At 35.4% G+C, this 18847-nt stretch overlaps 1 protein-coding gene across 1 annotated transcript in view; it reads right to left on the reverse strand.

The window, feature by feature from the left end:
* LRP1B (low density lipoprotein receptor-related protein 1B) overlaps positions 1–18847 on the reverse strand; it is a 1806191-nt gene that overhangs the window by 1770646 nt on the left and 16698 nt on the right. The gene's annotated exons all lie outside the window — the stretch shown is intronic.

Here is an 18847-nt window from a genome sequence, read left to right on the forward strand (position 1 = left end):
TCTTTTGTTGACCGTGATGGCTACTCCATTTCTTCTGAGGGATTCCTGCCCACAGTAGTAGATATAATGGTCATCTGAGTTAAATTCACCCATTCCAGTCCATTTCAGTTCGCTGATTCCTAGAATGTCGACATTCACTCTTGCCATCTCTTGTTTGACCACTTCCGAAAACAGCATAGAAAGCAGCATTTATTTGAAGGAATTTGGAAGAGGAGTACATAATTTAAGGGAATTTTAATACATTCTTTAAACTTCCCTTCCTGTGAATTATAAATAGCACTAATTGGTTTTATTCAAAATACATGGAGTCTCTGTAGTCACCCAGACACTGATAAAAGATACCTAGGTATATTTTCCAAAGTTCTCCTAGGAGCTAAAAAAACTTCTTGCTAGCTAAGCAAGCAAGATGTTTTCAGTGGGATGATGATGATAATGATGATGCTTTCTTCATCTGATTTCTATTGATTTATTGGGGTATAATTGCCTGTTAATGTCATGTTAGTTTCTGCTGTACAACATTGTATATCAGCTATATTTATACATGTATCCCCTTTCTCTTGAGCTTCCCTCCCACCCCCTTCTTTATTCGATTCCTTAAAACACTTTTAAAAAATAAATCTTAAAATATAGAGCAATCTTTATGTTTTGTTTTTCCCATCTGAGCAACTATTTTCCTGTCTCTCCATTTCATAACCTTTTTGTTGGAAATCAGTCCTTGGGTCATTTTATAATACAAAAACACATCAAGGTTGGGGAATATTATCTAATTATCTTCTCACTGAGGGTGGCTGGAAAGACATAATTTCTGCTACTCTTCTGATATTTACAGACTAAATTGTTCTGCCAGAAAAATGCTGCCATGGGTTCTATAACAGTGTCCCACCCCTCAATGGGTTGTTAATAATCAAAGTGTACTTGCCTGACATGATTGGAAGCTGCTTATAATGTCATGGATGAAGATTTAATTTTGAAGCATATATTTTAAAAGCATCTTCAAATATTTTAAAGAATAAAATTTCAGACTGAAGTCAACCCCTGCCCATTTAAGCAGTAATGGATTTTACCTCAGAATTGTTATTTCTAATTAATAAAACTTTGTCCCAGTTTCTGCTTTCTGTATATTTATGACAAAGTGGCATTTTCCTTTACCCATTTAGGTTCCATTATCTCAGACTATTCTTTAATCCCTTTTATCCTTATAAAGTTCGGTTGCTTTGGTTTATGACTGTAATTCTTTTCATGTCCTACTTTTCTTCTTTTCTGGTAACACAGTGTCCTAAATATGCAACTCTGAATGGGAGTAACTAGCACTCATACCAAAAAACAAAACAGAAGAAGAAGAAGGATAGTCGAAATACAGTGTTTTAGACACTGATCAGATGGGGATTAAGCAAAACTCACCATTGTACAATAGTTAGAGAACAAAATTACCAAAAGCAAGCATAACATATGTTCATGAACATTGAACATATGGTCCATGAAGAATGTGTGATCTAGGTAAAGTAATTGCACTGTCAGCTTTTCACACAAGCTTTTTTTCCCCCATTTCAATTCAGATCAACACATTTTCTTTGTACATTTACTCTATATACGGCACTGTGTTAGAAATCCTTTCTGAAGAGGACTGAGAGCTGCTTTCACACCACCAGGGCAGATGTGGGAACAGGTAAGAGCAGATTCCCAAAAGTAAGTGGACTCTCCCAAACAAGCACAGAACCACAGAATATTAAATGTAAACCTAGGGAGAAATGTAGAAACCATTTACTTCATTTGTTCATTTATCCACTGACATAATTAATAGATATTTATTGAGCTCTATGTACATGTCAGGATTTATAGACTACAAAGTATGGCATGGTAGCCCCTGTATGCAAAATGCAGTCAGTCCTGGCAGCACAGGAAGCCTAGAATTGAATTTATCCACAGTCACACATTAGCACTCTTCTGGTAGGTGCACAAAGTATGAGCATAGTTTCTTTAAAGTAGGCAGTTTGTGACTTGAGATGTTACTACAATAGAAGGTCAGGGAGAAAGGAGTTCACTTCTAGAGTTCACTTGCAGGGAAGAATCAATGAAAAAAGAAGAAAGATTTCTTTAGCACTGCACTCTACGATGTCCAAAGATCTTACAGTCAAAATAAGTGAAATTAGTCTCCTTTATCACATGGTAAATTTTACTTGACTGCATAGTTTGAATTACTGGATTGACATGTTGAAAATGTTCCTATTATACAAAAATCTATTAATGAAACTAGACTTACTGCCTATGTTCTCATTATTTTTCTAGTCTCTAAATATATGAATTTTGTTTACTATTGTATCTTTATGATTTTACTTGGTTGTGAAATATTGTGTTATTTGAAATCTGTAGCATTTAATGATATACATTCTCTAGCAGACCTAACAAAATATTCCATTACACCTGTGGAGATAACATGTTAGATTAAATGCTAGATTTTATATACCAGATAATACTGGTATTAATCTCTTGAGAATTATATCTGCTGTTTAATGAACACATAATACAAATTACCAACAAAATGTTAATTATCAAGAAATAGATATCTCTAAATCATCTTCAATGTTATTTTTCTGTAATATATTAAACAAATGTTTACTTTTAACACTTCATTAATAGACATATTAAAAAATGCATCTCTTGAAAATTAGATACTATGACCTTCCAATATATAGTTAAAACAGCTATTATGATAAAACCAATTTATTCAGCTCTAGTTATATTTTAACAGAGAAGGCAGTGGCACCCCACTCCAGTACTTTTGCCTGGAAAATTCCATGGACAGAGGAGCCTGGTAGGCTGCAGTCCATGGAGTCGCTAGAGTCGGACACAACTGATCAACTTCACTTTCACTTTTCACTTTCATGCACTGGAGAAGGAAATGGGAACCCATTCCAGTGTTCTTGCCTGGAGAATCCCAGGGACAGGGAAGCCTGGTGGGCTGCCGTCTCTGGGGTCAAACAGAGTCAGACACAACTGAAACGACTTAGCAGCAGCAGCAGCAGTTATATTTTAAAGTGGTCACATTTGTTGGTACTTAAGTTATCATGCATAATTTTGCATGTAAGAAATCATCTTATCTATTTACCTTACAGTAAGATATATAAAATGTCTGCATCATATAGTACAGATATACATGGTGAAAATTTTAAAAGCAATTAAAAAATGTGAACAATTCCATTTGCTAATTTTATTTTAGCAAAGAGGAAATAATTACTTATGCTGGAGGTGGAAAGAACAGTTGGAAATAAATATGAGCTAGACATTTAATATTTACATAGTTATCAGGTTTTTTCCCACAGTCATGTATGGATGTGAGAGTTGGACCATAAAGAAGACTGAGCACTGAAGAATTGATGCTTTAAAACAGTGGCATTGGAGAAGACTCTTGAAAGTCCCTTGGACTGCAAGCAGATCAAACCAGTCTATCTTAAGGAAATCAGTCCTGAATACGCATTAGAAGGACTGATGCTGAAGCTGAAGTTCCAATACTTTGGCCACCTGATATAAAGAGCTGAATTATTAGAAAAGACCCTGATGCTGGGAAAGATTGAAGGCAGAAGGAGAAGGGGATGACAGAGGACTAGATGGTTGGATGGCATCACTAACTCCATGGACATGAGTTTGAGCAAGTTCTGGTAGATGGTGCAGGACAGGGAAGCCTGGCATGTTGCAATCCAGGGAGTCACAGAGTTGGACATGACTGAGCGACCAAACAACAAAGTTATCAGATTAAACTTGTATATAGTGTGCATATATACTTTTAAACTCAATCTTCATAGGACAGATGACACAATTCACATTCCTGTGTATGCTGAATTAGATATTTTAATGAAAAATTGTCTGAACATGTTCGGATCCTGGTCTCAGCTCTATACTGCTAGCTATGTGATCTTTAGTAAAGTACTTAGTCTTTTCACTAGCAGTATATCTAAGCAAAAAAGTAACAATTTTCATATAAAAAACTGGTTTACAAACTTCTATCTTTGATTGAACAGTTAATATCTAACTACTTTAGAATGTAGTTTAATGTATAGAGAAAATAAATATAGGACATCTGGTTTTCTCATGTCAAACAACCAAATGCCAGATTGTTCAATTTATCTCTCTTTCCCTTATTCTTGAACTTAAACACTAGGAACATGAAGATTACATAATAGTTCATTTTATCTCCAGTCTCTTAAATACAACATGGTAATTTAAAAATTCTTATATTAATAATATGGCACTCACTTCAAAATGATTGCTTATACCTCTTTTATCATTATCACCTCTAGGACAGTGTTTTCTTAATTCTGACCTAGTTTCTCTTATGGATATTTATTTATGCTGCTAAGTCACTTCAGTCGTGTCCGACTCTATGTGACCCCATAGACAGCAGCCCACCAGGCTCTCCCGTCCCTGGGATTCTCCAGGCAAGAACATTGGAGTGGCTTGCCATTTCCTTCTCCAATATTTATTTATATACTCTGACTAATACATTTGTGACCATCTGTGAGAAATATGCGATACCACAGAGAAGGAAGCAAGCCCTCACATATAGCATGCATCACAGTATTGGTTCTAGAAAATCAATTATAAAGGTGATTATTTCCATGTGTCAAAATGTGGTTTATAACTACAACTCCCTACAAGAGATGTAGAGGAGCTAAAAGAGCCAAAAAGATGAAAGTCCTTCAATCCCAGAGATGCTAAGAATGAGGATAGTCAGAATGTTACAATGTCCCGAAGAGGAAAAGATAAATATTCTTTCATATCCAGTACACCTAATACGTCTTTAATTTAGCAGAAGTGGGCCAAAAATTTACTTGTGTGCATGCTAAGTTGCTTCAGACAGACGTTTCCCACTCTTTGTGACCCTATAGACTGTACCCTACCAGGTTCCCATGTCCATGCTATTCTTCCATGGGAAGAATACGAAAGTGGATTGCCATGTCCTCCTCCAGGGGATCTTCCCGACCCAGGGATAGAATCTACGTCTCTTATGTCTCCTGCATTAGGCAGGTGGTTCTTTACCAGCAGCACCACCTGGGAAGACTGAAATTTACTTATTTATCTTCATTTTATACTTTGATCTACTCTTGAAACTATCAGAGCTCAAGGTCCAAATATATGGATAAACAAAATGCCTCTCTTTGGGAAAAGGGAAAATAGAAGTTTTGCAAAAACTGTCACCTAGGTAGGTCATCAGCTTCAACTGAGAAGAATGCTATGTTCATGTTAACATCTGCATTTCAAGGAGAGAGTGATAAGTACATTTTGTTCTAGCTTCATAGACATATAGGAGATAAAGTTAATGTGGCAGGTAAAGTCAATTTTAATTTAAAAATGTTTTCAAAATAAAAAAGTAATTTAAGTACCAGATTAATGTTTTGGAGGTGACTGAGATGCAGTTTATTCCCTTTTAATCTCTAGAAAGGGGTTAGAGAGGATTTGCCTTCCATGTAACAGTGGAAGAATTCCAAGTAGGCTGATATCTCTCAACTGTGTAATCACCATGTTATATTTTTGTGCAAGAAGAAATTAAAGTGATTTAAGTACGGGATACATAATGGTAACCTGGTAATGGTAATGGTAATTCAACAGAAAATGCTTCCTTTCTTCTAAAATGAAAAGACAAAAATTGAAGACTTCAATATCAGTTACTGGATTATAATTAACCTATTTATGCATTCTCAACTGTGCTTGTGCTATAGATAGATGAGAAGTACAGAATGAATAGAAACATAAGGATGAGGCTCAAACCTTAGTTGTTGTTAAAATAGAAAGAAGGCTACCCTGGTTTTAACTGAAAGTAAAAATCAATTTGAAATATGGAAATGAACTGATTTTTGATCCTGTATCTTGCAACCTTGCTAACCAAGAAATTTTTTTTATCATTTCTTTAATGATTTTCTACTTAGAATAAATATCTTGTTAATTAAAAATAGAGATAGTTTTTCTTTCCAACATATTTTCCTTTGATTTTGTTTTATTATCTTAATGGACATGCCAGAAATTTCAGTATGATGTTGAATTTTATGGGGGGCATATATCTTTGTCTTTTCCCTGATTCTTCAGGAAGAAGAGGACTCAATCCTTGGTCATTAAGAATGACATTAGCTCTCAGTTCAGTTCATTCACTCAGTTGTGTCTGACTCTTTGCAACCCCATGGACTGCAGCACACCAGTCTTTCCTGTCCATCACCAACTCCAAGGAAGCTTGGCGTGCTGCTGTCCATGGGGTCGCAAAGAGTCATTTTTTAAAAATGTCTTTCTTTATGCAGAAATTTTTCACTTTAATTCCTAGATTCTGAGAGTATCTTTGTCATGAATGCATGTGACTTTTGTCAAATGCCTTATCTATACTTAAATAATAGAGCATTTCTTCTTTAACCGTTTGAAATGGTGACATACTGATTCTGAATATTGATCTGAACATTCTGATTCTGAATACTGAAACAATCTTATATTCCCAGTATCAATATCAGTTGGTTATGATGTATTATCACTTTAAAAATACTTTGCTGATGGTTTTTTTTTATCATGTCTCTATTTACGAGGGACCATATCAAGTTCTGGTAAGGAGGCAAAGCAATCGGAACACTCACATGTTTCTAAGAGGAATGCAAAATGATAGTTACTTTGGAAAACAGATAGGCAGTTTCTTAGAAATTGGTGCATTTGCTTAAATGACCAAGGAATTCCACTCCTAGAAATTTAACCAAGAGAAAGGCAAATTTATGTTAAAATCTATTCATGAAACTGTATAGTAGCTTTATTCATAATCACCTCAAACTGGGAACAACCCAAATGTCTTCCAACTTGGGGAATGCAACCTACGATATATCCATACAATGGAATTCGTAAAAAAGAATGAACTAATGATTCACACAACAACATGAGCAATCTCAGATACATTATGTTGTGTGAAAAAAGTCAGACAAAAAAAGCTGTATACTGTGTTCTACCTAAATGCCATGATGGAAAATGTAAAATAATCAGCACAAAAGGCAAATTTGTCTCAGGGGCCAAAAATATGGGAAGAAGTTGCCTACAAATGGGAAAAAGGGAACTCTCTAGGAGTGATGAAAATATTTTAAGTCTTGGATAAGCTGATGTGACATGATGGAATGCATTTGTCAAAATTCATAGAGCTGTACTCTAAAAATTATGAATTTTATTCTATATAAACTACACTTTAATAAACTTAATAACAACAACAAAATATTGTGCTTCCAGATGATATGAAGTATTGAAAGTATAGTTGGCTACATATTCTAAAAATGTAACTTATAATTAAGAGTACTGATTTTGAATAAAAATATACTAGTCTTTCTTATTAAAACCTTTTCCTGTGTATATATTTTCTTCCTTTGCAGTAAGCTTATTTAAAACTATTAATCTAATTTCCCCAATGAATATATTCTGAAGGAATACTTTAAAATGTCTATAAATGAATATAATTTCTGTCCTAAATTTGAGCTCTCAAAGACCTATTTTTTGGCTAGTTTTTCATAAATAGGAGAAAGTCCCTGATTAAATTAAAAGATGATTTCTACTTGGAAGAAAAGCTATGACTAATCTAGACAGCAGAGACATTACTTTGCCAAGACATTAAAAAAAAAAATGCAGAGACATTACATTGCCGACAAAGATCCATACGGTCAAAGCTATGATTTTTCCAGTAGTGAAGTATGGATGTGAGAGTTGGACCGACCATAAAGAAAGCTAGGCACCAAAGAATTAATGCTTTTGAACTGTGGTGTTGGAGAAGACTCTTGAGAGTCCCTTGGACTGCAAGGAGATCCACAAGTCCATCCTAAAGGAAATCAGTCCTGAATATTCAATAGAAGCACTGATGCTGAAGCTGAAGTTCCAATATTTTGGCCACCTGATGTGAAGAACTGATTCATTGGAACAGACCCTGATGCTGGGCAAGATTGAAGGCAGGAGGAGAAGGTGATGACAGAGGATGAGATGGTTGGATGGCATCACTGACTCACTGGACCCGAGTTTGAGCAAGCTCTGGCAGTTGGTGATGGACAGGAAAGCCTGGCATGCTGCAGTCCATGGGGTCGCAAAAAGTCAGACATGATGGAGTGACTGAACTGAACTGAACCTGATATCTGAGACAGAAAATAAGCTTTTCTCTTCTCTGCCAAGTACTCTTTAATATAGCACATCTGCCTCTACAAGATTCATGTGACAGGCCCACGTTTACAACTCTCCAAAGAGAGATAAAAGTAGTATTTTTTGTTGTTTGTAACAGACTCATGATTTGAGCTATGTACCATCTGAAATCATTGTACAGAAACCTTGGCATTGCTGAGCTTTAATTCGTCAGCTCTCCTAACACTCATGTGATAGTTTCTAACCTGGGGAGATTTTGTGAGTTATTCTATTGTATGTTTTTGCTAGAGTCTCAGAAACTGAATTTTTTAAAAGCAGGAACTACAATAATATTAGGAGAAGGCAATGGCACCCCACTCCAGTACTCTTGCCTGGAAAATCCCATGGGCAGAGGAGCCCGGTAGGCTGCCGTCCATGGGGTCTCGAAGAGTCGGACACGACTGAGCGACTTCACTTTCACTTTTCACTTTCATGCATTGGAGAAGGAAATGGCAACCCACTCCAGTGTTCTTGCCTGGAGAATCCCAGGGACGAGGGAGCCTGGTGGGCTTCCATCTATGGGGTCGCACAGAGTCGGACACGACTGAAGTGACTTAGAGCAGCAGCAGCAGCACAATAATATTGGTGCTGTCTTATATTCACCATACGTGTATGCATGCTCAGTCATTTCAGTCATGTCTGATTCTTTGCCATCCCAGGGATTGTAGCACACCAGTCTCTGTTCATGAGATGAGTGAGTAAGTGAGTGAAGTCGCTCAGTCATGTCCAACTCTTTGCGACACCATGGACAGTAGCCTACCAGGCTTCTCCATCCATGAGATTCTCCAAGAGTACTACTCTGCAAGAATACTGGCAAGAGTACTACTCTGTAAGAATACTGGAATGAGTTGCCATGCCCTCCTCCAGTGGATCTTCATGACCCAGGGAGTGAACCCACATCTGAGTCTCCTGCATTGCAGGTAGATTCTTTACCCACTGAGCTACCTGGGAAACCCCATTCACCATATATTGTTGACTAAATTATGTAATTAGAAACTATGCCAAACCTATTAAAGTAATACCTGGGATTTTGCACTCATTAAATTATCACTACTTATCATTCTATGATTCTTAAGACTTAATAATAACTGATGAAGAAATTGATGAAGAAAGCTAAATAAGAACTGATGAAGAAAACTAAATGCTTTATAGTTTTCTAATAAATTGGGGGTTGTCCAGTTTTCTAACTGGGACTCTCCTAATACCTCACAACATTGTTACAAAAGATTCAGTACTACAATTAGAATACTAACTGTACATGTTGAAAATATAATAAATATTAACTATTAATAAAAGAATACTTCATTACTATAAAATAATAACAGAGACAGAAAGATGGCCCCCATACAATTCATCCAGAAGAAAAGAGTAGTAGCTTTGTGGTTGATTACATTATCAATCCAAACATGGAAGTGATTGTAAGCCTGAGGTTTAGGACTTTTTTTTAAAAAAAAGAGATAAATGGATAAAATCATGACTTGGTTTAATAAGAAATGTGCCAGCTTTATTCTTTGTTTTCTTTGTGGTAGGTATAAAATAGAAACTGCTTTTATAGAGAGGGGCTTCCCTTGTGGCTCAGCTGGTAAAGAATTGCCTGCAATGTGGGAGACCTGGGTTCAATTCCTGGGTTGGGAAGATTCCCTGGAGAAGGGAAAGGCTACCCACTCCAGTATTCTGGCCTGGAGAATTCCAAGGAGTCTATAGGTCATGCGGTTGCAAAGAGTTGGACAGGACTGAACCACTTTCACTTTCATTGAGTGATTTGGCTGAAGACAGCATCTGTCACTTTACATTTTCACATAGCGGGAAGTGGAGAAAGAGGGTAAGAATAACTCATGGGGTGGGACTGCTAATGTGAGCAAGGTCTGGGCAATTAGGTGGTCTAACAATTTTTGAAATAATATTTTCAAGGCTGTGCAGGTTCCCTTTGATCTGCTTTAAATAGGTGCATTCTACTTGGAGGTGACTAAAATGCTTCCAAATGCCCTTCATTTGTCCCTTTTATTGATGACTTAACCAGTGTTGATGGGCTACATTATAGCTTCAAGTACACCATAGTCCTTGAAGCTGAATGGGTAAGATCCACTGAAGAATTCAAGTTAGGAATAAAGAAACAGTTCAAGCCTAGAACATTTCCACATTAACAATATCCTCCTTGTGGCACTTTGGATTCATTTTTCAGGTGTTAATAGCTTGAACACACACAATTTGAATCATTACCTCACTACTATTGATGCATGGTTTGTCTCTGAAGATAAACCCTGCATTTATCTTCCTGTATGTTTTATCATGAAAAATTATCAGTGAAAGCCTCTAGTAGAGACTGTTATTTAATTAAAATAAACATAGTCTGTTAAGGAACAGTATGAAGCCTACAACATATATCCTTTGATTTTATTTGTATTTAAGATTTTAAAAATAATTTCCACAAATAATTAATTGCCTATGTACAATTCTTCTGATATTAGATACATTTTAAGCAATTATTTCAAACTGTCTTCAGTGTTCTGGTAATTTTGGGATGGATTCCAGGGACTGTTGTGGGGTGAAGTGTGGTTAGAGGACAAGAGATCAGGGACCCTCATTTCCACACAGCTTGAATAACATTAACTAAGATTGTATCTAATTTATGTAATGGGAATCTCTCTTTAAAAGTAAAAAATGTTCCTTGAGCAAAAAGAAAATATTTTGGAAACTGAGTCTCCAGTTGTACCATCTTATAGCCTCCTTCATTTATTGTCATTAATAATGAAAAACTATTTCACAAACAAGAATAATGAGTTCCTTAAAAAAACAAATTTCATATTTATTCATTGCATTTAAAATTATTTAGAAAAAATAAGGATACTAATTTTATATGCATTATAGTACTATATTAAAGATAAAAGGAATAGAGAAATTGGTTTAACAGAATACTGGAAATATATTAGTAAATTCTCTAAGAACTTGTCATTGGTATAAAACTGTTATTAAGAGAAAATCTGTTATTGAAAAGTAATACATACATTAATTTTTATATATTATCCCTTTAAAAAATGTAGTTTTCACTGAAGTTATTCTTGAAATTTTTGATTAAAAACTTTAAAATATCGCAAACAATAAAGTATGTTAAATGCAGAACTTCTACGTCCCCAAAGACATTCAGAAAATTATGAAAATGTATTAAATTATATATACATAGATGAGTACAGTAACTGTTCTTCTTTTTGAAAAGTAGCATACTTACAAACTAACAAAAATAAACTTTAAAACACTGAAAACTCATTTTTCCAACTTAATCAGAATTTTGTTTATATTGGTTGAAGCTATATATATATACAAACTCTGAGAACTTATACAGAGATAGTGCATAGGTATTTTAAAACTTTTTAATACATTGCCCATGATAATCATTTATGCAAAAGCAAAGTTCCTATAAAGTATAGCTTTAATTTTTATTTGCTCTTGTATGGCAGAAAGCAACACAACTTTGTAAAGCAATTACCCTCCAAATAAAAAAATATAGTTGCAGGAGAGGAAAAAAAATCATTGTATTTTATTGTCTTGTATCATAGATTCGATTTCAACCAATCCCAAGTCAATCTTCAGTAATGTCATCAACCAATCTTCAGTAATGTTTAATGCCTATACTTGCTTCTCTATTTTAATTTGGTATAGCATCAAAAAGGACAAACTCCAAATTAACATTGAGGTTGCAACATCATTGTTCACTACATTGGTGAATTTCAGAATGATTCGGAACCATTATAGCATGAGAACCAACGAGAAGGGAACTATATAACAGATGTAGGCTTGGAAAAACTACAACAACCACAGCACGATAGTCAAAGCAGTCCTGCTCACTTCTGCTGAGTTTTCAAATTTTAACGGTTAATTAATAAATAATTGCATTATGTTCCAGGAAGGTTGAATGCCTTAGCAGAAGATCATCTAGCTACTCAGAGAATCATAATTAAAGCACCACATTCCTGTTTTCCAGACCTTTCCTGAATAGTTACATGGTTTCTCGTGACTCAAAATAATTCAATAATTTGATATATTTGACTACTGCATTTTGTTGAAGAAGTTTTCCATGACAATCACCATAATGTGCCATTTATTTTGTATGTTTTCCTTGATATAAATGACAAACTCCAAGAGAAAAAAAAAAATCCAGCTTCTCCCAACTTCCTTTTTTATCATTGATATTCACTTTGCCTATATTTTTAAAAAGATGGAAATCACAAATGCAACAAATTAAATGCTCTTGTTAATAAATAATCAATATAACATACAAGAACACAGAATTAGAAGAAAGATCCACAGTTTTAACATTCATACCTCAGAATCTTTTTAGTGGTTATTGAAATAAAAATTTATGAATCTACATTTCCATTTCTTTAAAAAGAAAGTGCAGATGGTCAGTGATATAATGGAGGAACCACTTGTTTACCTTGCCTTTATCTCCATCTACGTTTTATCATGAAAAACTGTCAGTGAAAGACTTCAGTACAGAGTCAGTTATTTAATCCAAAAGAATATTTGTTTCACAGGGAACAAATAATGCAGTGACATTCTGCTTAGTCAAATTTAGATCTAGTTAATTTTTTTTACCAAAATAGAGGAGAAAGAGTTCAAGAGAAATATTAATTCTTCCTGTGTTCATTAAAATATTTTAATAACATTTATGATGATATGCCTTTGAGGTAGATATTCATTGATAATTGCAAAAATGTAAATAATATTTTAGAAAATTACTTGTCTTTCATTTTAGATACATATCAGTTACCTTGTTAAAAAGGCTAAATTCAAAGAAATAAAAATAAAAAGACTAAATTCCATTTGGGTTGACATTCCTGCTGGTTACAGCAAGTTATCCTTTTCTTCTGTTGTTATACACATTGTCAATAGCTGATTCTTTTTTCTTTCTTCATAGTCAAAAATCTTTTTGCAATTAAAATAGCTTCATGTTGCATGTTTTATGAAACCTTAAAAGACTTATTTTAAATCACAACTTTTCTTTATAAAAGAATGATATGCTCTTCTTTCTAAAAGACCATCTGCTTTCAAATGACAATAGGTGTCATAGGTAATTCTAAAGAGAAACAGTAATTACACTTTAAAACACTTTTACTGGAATAAAGGGCAATATTCAACTATTATTTAAATACATTGAACTTTTTTTTTTTGCATAGTACTGAAAAGCTGAACTGTCATTACTATAATAAGAATTTCTGTAACAGATTTATCTGGTCTTAAGTTCCAAGGTTAAGATGTAAAATCACAGGACTACAGGAAAAAAAAATCGAAGAAAATTTACATTTAAAGATCATTCATAGTTATCATACCTATTTTCATATAAAAATTAATATTCCAAATTTCAAAATCTCGACTTTTTTTTCATGTAGAGAATAGCAAATTAAACTCTTTACAATATATAATTGTTTTTTATTGCAAGTATACAAATCATTTGTTGAAATGTATATACACGTAACCTATTTTGCTCTGTACTGTTAGATATGTTGAGAATTATTTGTTTTAGGAAACTTCAAACTCTCTACTTAAATATATCTTAATATATTGCCTCAATTGCAATTATATTAGAATTTGAGTCAGCTCTTTAAAATTGTTTAATTTTCTTCCTTATTTTTCTAATATTTATTCACAAATATAATTTCTAAATCCCTACTGATCCAAATTAACTTGGAATATTATTGAAACTGAGTTAGTAGTTGATTAAGTAGCTATGATTTCTTTATTACAAGCAATAGAACTATCTGAAGGAGGTAAAAGTGGGAAAAATAATATAATAAATGAAAAAAACTCTTAAAAATAAATTGACAGCAAGATGTGATGAATACTATCAGAATTAAGACATTTAGAATAAGAGAGAGAAGGAATGGAGTGGGGAGAGTGGAGAGGCAAGGCCAAAGGTAATTCTTAAAAAGATTTAACACATCAGTAGTGCACTGCCATGAAGGAAAAAATTCAGACAGGAGTCATTTAGCACAAGAACCAGTATAAATAAAAAGATGGAAATACTAGGAACACAAGTAGAATAGACAAAGATTGAACAGATGAAAAAAGTAAGATAGGAAGTAAAAACAAGCTAATAATGGTACAGTAGATATCAGATAAATAATAATACAGACAGTACTCATTTAAAAATCTCTGCTAAGTCTCTTCAGTCGTGTCTGACTCTGTGCGACCCCATAGATGGCAGCCCACCAGGCTCCCCCGTCCCTGGGATTCTCCAAGCAAGAACACTGGAGTGGGTTGCCCTTTCCTTCTCCAATGCATGAAAGTGAAAAGTGAAAGAGAAGTCACTCAGTCGTGTCCGACCCTCAGCAACCCCATGGACTTCAGCCTTCCAGGCTCCCCCGTCCATAGGATTTTCCAGGCAAGAGTACTGGAGTGGGGTGCCATTGCCTTCTCCGATATGGTACTATAGTATAGCAATATTAATTTCTCTGACTAGTCAAAAGAATAGTACTTAGACCTCAAGTAATATGTCAAAAATTCAAAGTGAAGCATTCTCAATATGTACAGTGCATTTCATATTTGGGAAAGTACATATAAGCGTATTGGGCAGTATTATTTTATCAAAACCTGGAAATATTCTTTTTAAGGCCCATCAGTATTTCTGTCACAAACTTGTACACTGGGGAAAATGATGGAGTTGTAAAGTACTGCTTTGACCAAAGGCCTGATAATGGGACCTTGGGTTATATGTAATTAACTATTCATAGATTTTCCAAGAGATTCATATGGTTACTTTCTAGGTTGTTGAAAATTTAAATAAAAGCTAATTGATCTATAGTGTTTTCTGAAGTGTTGACTGTAAGTTAAAAACAGCCTGAAAGAATATTGGCAGGCATAAAGCGATCTAATTGCTTTTGGCTCAGATATTCATCTCTTGTATTGGGATCTTGCTTTGGAAGTGAAGCAAGGAGAATAACATTTATACTTCTATTTTTTTTTCCCCTAGTGATCATATCATCCCACTTTCCATGCTATCACATAAAAAAGGCATCACACATATACTAAGTAAACATATCTCTGTCCTTTACAGGAAAATATTGCAGTGTGTGTGTACATGTGTGCATGCATATATGAGGACGCATGCGTGTGCATATACACACCAGGTTTCGAAGAAAGATAGAAGCAGTTGTCAATATTACTTTGGGGATACACCTTTATTTTTGTTTAAACTTTTGAAATTTAGTTAAATTTATTATTTCAGATTCTGCTTTTTTTTTGTTTTTGTTACTATTTGTTAAATGATGCGATGCAATAAGTATAGAAGGGATGTAGAACTATATTACTGGGAGAAACACATGCAAATTGAAAAGAAAAGAAAAAGAGGGTACAAGTCAAGGGTATCTAAGTTTCAGTCACAGTTCTGAGATTTATTAACTATGTGTCTTCAAGCCAGTTGTTTTACCTCACTGAACTATAGTTTTTAGTTTTTCATCTGGAGGCTGAGCCTATTTCAGATCCTAGCATCTCTGAGTGCACAGTAACATATTACTATTAAGAATCAGAGAATGAAAGGAGAAAAATCCATCTTGAAGCAAAAATTGAATAAGAATCTGGCAGAGTGAATCTCCATCATAAAAGCTGTGACTCATGGTGGGCTGCCCAGGTCCTATTTTTCTTGGTTAAACCTTAAACAGAAGCCAGTCTTGGCCATTTATGATATATCCAATGCAGCCAATCCAATCACTATGATTCCTTGAGCCTAGAATTAATCTCTATCTGATTTAATAAATCAGCTCTAATTTGGGGGAACAGCAAATTCTCCCACTCTCTCAAATATTCACGATGCCAAAAATTTTGAAACAAATTATTATATATTTATATTCTTATTCATCAGTGGAAGAAATACTTAAAGATAACCAGAAAAATAGTTGAGTGGTAATGCAAACTCTAGTATTTTATACCAATCAGAGTGCAGAAATTCCATGTTCAGTCTACTTACCTCAAAGGTCAACTGTTTCTAAACACATCAACCATTACTGAAGTTCAGATCAGATCAGTCGCTCAGTCATGTCCGACTCTTTGCGACCCCATGAATCACAGCACGCCAGGCCTTCCTGTCCATCACCAACTCCCAGAGTTCACTCAGACTCACGTCCATTGAGTCAGTGATGCCATCCAGCCATCTCATCCTCTGTCATCCCCTTCTCCTCCTGCCCCCAATCCCTCCCAGCATCAGAGTCTTTTCCAATGAGTCAACTCTTCACATGAGGTGGCCAAAGTACTGGAGTTTCAGTTTTAGCATCATTCTTTCCAAAGAATCCTAGGGCTGATCTCCTTCAGAATGGACTGGTTGGATCTCCTTGCAGTCCAAGGGACTCTCAAGAGTCTTCTCCAACACCACAGTTCAAAAGCATCAATTCTTCGGCACTCAGCCTTCTTCACAGTCCAACTCTCACATCCATACGTGACCACAGGAAAAACCATAGCCTTGACTAGACGGACCTTTGTTGGCAAAATAATGTCTCTGCTTTTGAATATGCTATCTAGGTTGGTCATAACTTTCCTTCCAAGGAGTAAGCGTCTTTTAATTTCATGGCTGCATTACTGAAGTTAGGACTCATCTAATTGAATTCATAAACTGCTTTTTGGTTAAACATTGTCAGAATGTGTCTGACCTGTTTTGCCTTAATTTGGATCCTGTTATAGTAGGGTGTTTTATAACTAGTGTTGGTGTGGATTTTTCTTTTTCTTTCTTTATTTCTTTTTATAACTTCAACTTAAGCTGAACCTATAGATAATTTTTGCTTGTTTGTTTTTAACTTGGATGACGTGAAAAAGTTCAAGTGGGAATGCAGAATCATCACTCCTCCATTGGGATGAGCTATCAAACATAACAGATATGGTTATGTTATAAGTTTCTCCACTTGTAAACATTTTCTCCTTCATTTGCAATTGTAAAACAGACTCAAATATTTTCTCTCACTGACACCAAAGTGTAGTGTCTTATATAAATGACTCTCAGAGGAATTTGTGTCTGTGTGTTAAATGATAATACATTCTTCAGGATCTACATTTACTTTCCTTTTTGAGATGCTGCTGCTGCTGCAAGTCGCTTCAATCATGTCCAACTCTGTGCGACCCCATAGACGGTAGCCCACCAGACTCCCACGTCCCTGGGATTCTCCAGGCAAGAACACTGGAGTGGGTTGCTATTTCCTTCTCCAATGCTACATTCAATTATTTCGTTGGGGAACCAATTAACCTAATACAAAAATACTTGTTGACAGCAGTAAAAGAAAGGTTGGATTAAAAATTTGTAAATAGTAGAAGTAGATTCTCCCTGCTTCAAGGAGTTTTTTTACTTACTTATGTGAAGAAAACAGGTTGTAAATGTATTAAATCATAGAGCAATAGTGTAGACTTATTAAATCCCATTGGATATAATTGTATAACTCATGCATCCCATAAATAAGGCAACTATTCAAATAAACTGGCAATTAATGCTTGACTTTAAAAGTAATCATATATGTGCATATATGTAAAAGTCGCTCAGTTGTGTGTAACTTTGTGACTCCATTGTCTGTAGCACACCAGGTTCCTTTATCCATGAAATTCTCCAGGCAAGAATACTGGAGTGGGTTGCCATTCCCTTCTCTAAGGAATCTTCCCAACCCAGGAAATGAACCCAGTTCTCCGGCATTGCAGACAGAATCTTTACCATCTGAGCCACCATGGAAGCCCATGTGTGTGTATATAAACGGCCTACATACATAGTCATCTTTTAAATTTCTGATGGACAAAGATATATGTGCTGCTCACTGTGTGCAGAACAATGCACAGTGTGTGGGTACAAAAGACTGGAAAAGATGCCTGTCCTTAAGGATGCTAACAATGTAATGAAGGATTTATACTACTTGTTACCTAAATGGTAGTGGCTGATTTTATGCTTCTTTTATACTTAACTATACATAGAACAACTTGAAAAACAAAATTAGATTTTTAAGTGTGAGTGAACGAAGATCATGGCATAAGGTCCCATCACTTCATGGGAAATAGATGGGGAAACAGTGGAAACAGTGGCAGACTTTATTTTTCTGGGCTCCAAAATCACTACAGATGGTGACTGCAGCCATGAAATTAAAAGACACTTACTCCTTGGAAGGAAAGTTATGACCAACCCGGATAACATATTCAAAAGCAGAGATGTTACTTTGCCAACAAAGGTTCGTCTAGTCAAGGCTATGGTTTTTCCTGTGGTCATGTATGGATGTGAGAGTTGGACTGTGAAGAAGGCTGAGTGCTGGAGAATTGATGCTTTTGAACTGTGGTGTTGGAGAAGACTCTTGAGAGTCCCTGGGACTGCAAGGAGATCCAACCAGTCCATTCTGAAGGAGATCAGCCCTAGGATTTCTTTGGAAAGAATGATGCTGAAACTGAAACTCCAGTACTTTGGCCACCTCATGTGAAGAGTTGACTCATTGGAAAAGACTCTGATGCTGGGAGGGATTGGGGGCAGGAGGAGAAGGGGACAACAGAGGATGAGATGGCTGGATGGCATCACTGACTCAATGGACGTGAGTCTGAGTGAACTCCGGGAGTTGGTGATAGACAGGCAGGCCTGGCATGCTGCAATTCATGGGGTTGCAAAGAGTCGGACACGACTGAGCGACTGAACTGAACTGAACTGATACAACTTAAGAGATACAAAGGTCAAACA

This window comes from Bison bison, unplaced genomic scaffold (genome assembly GCF_000754665.1).
Source record: "Bison bison bison isolate TAMUID 2011002044 unplaced genomic scaffold, Bison_UMD1.0 scf7180017864330, whole genome shotgun sequence".
Lineage (NCBI taxonomy): Eukaryota > Metazoa > Chordata > Mammalia > Artiodactyla > Bovidae > Bison > Bison bison.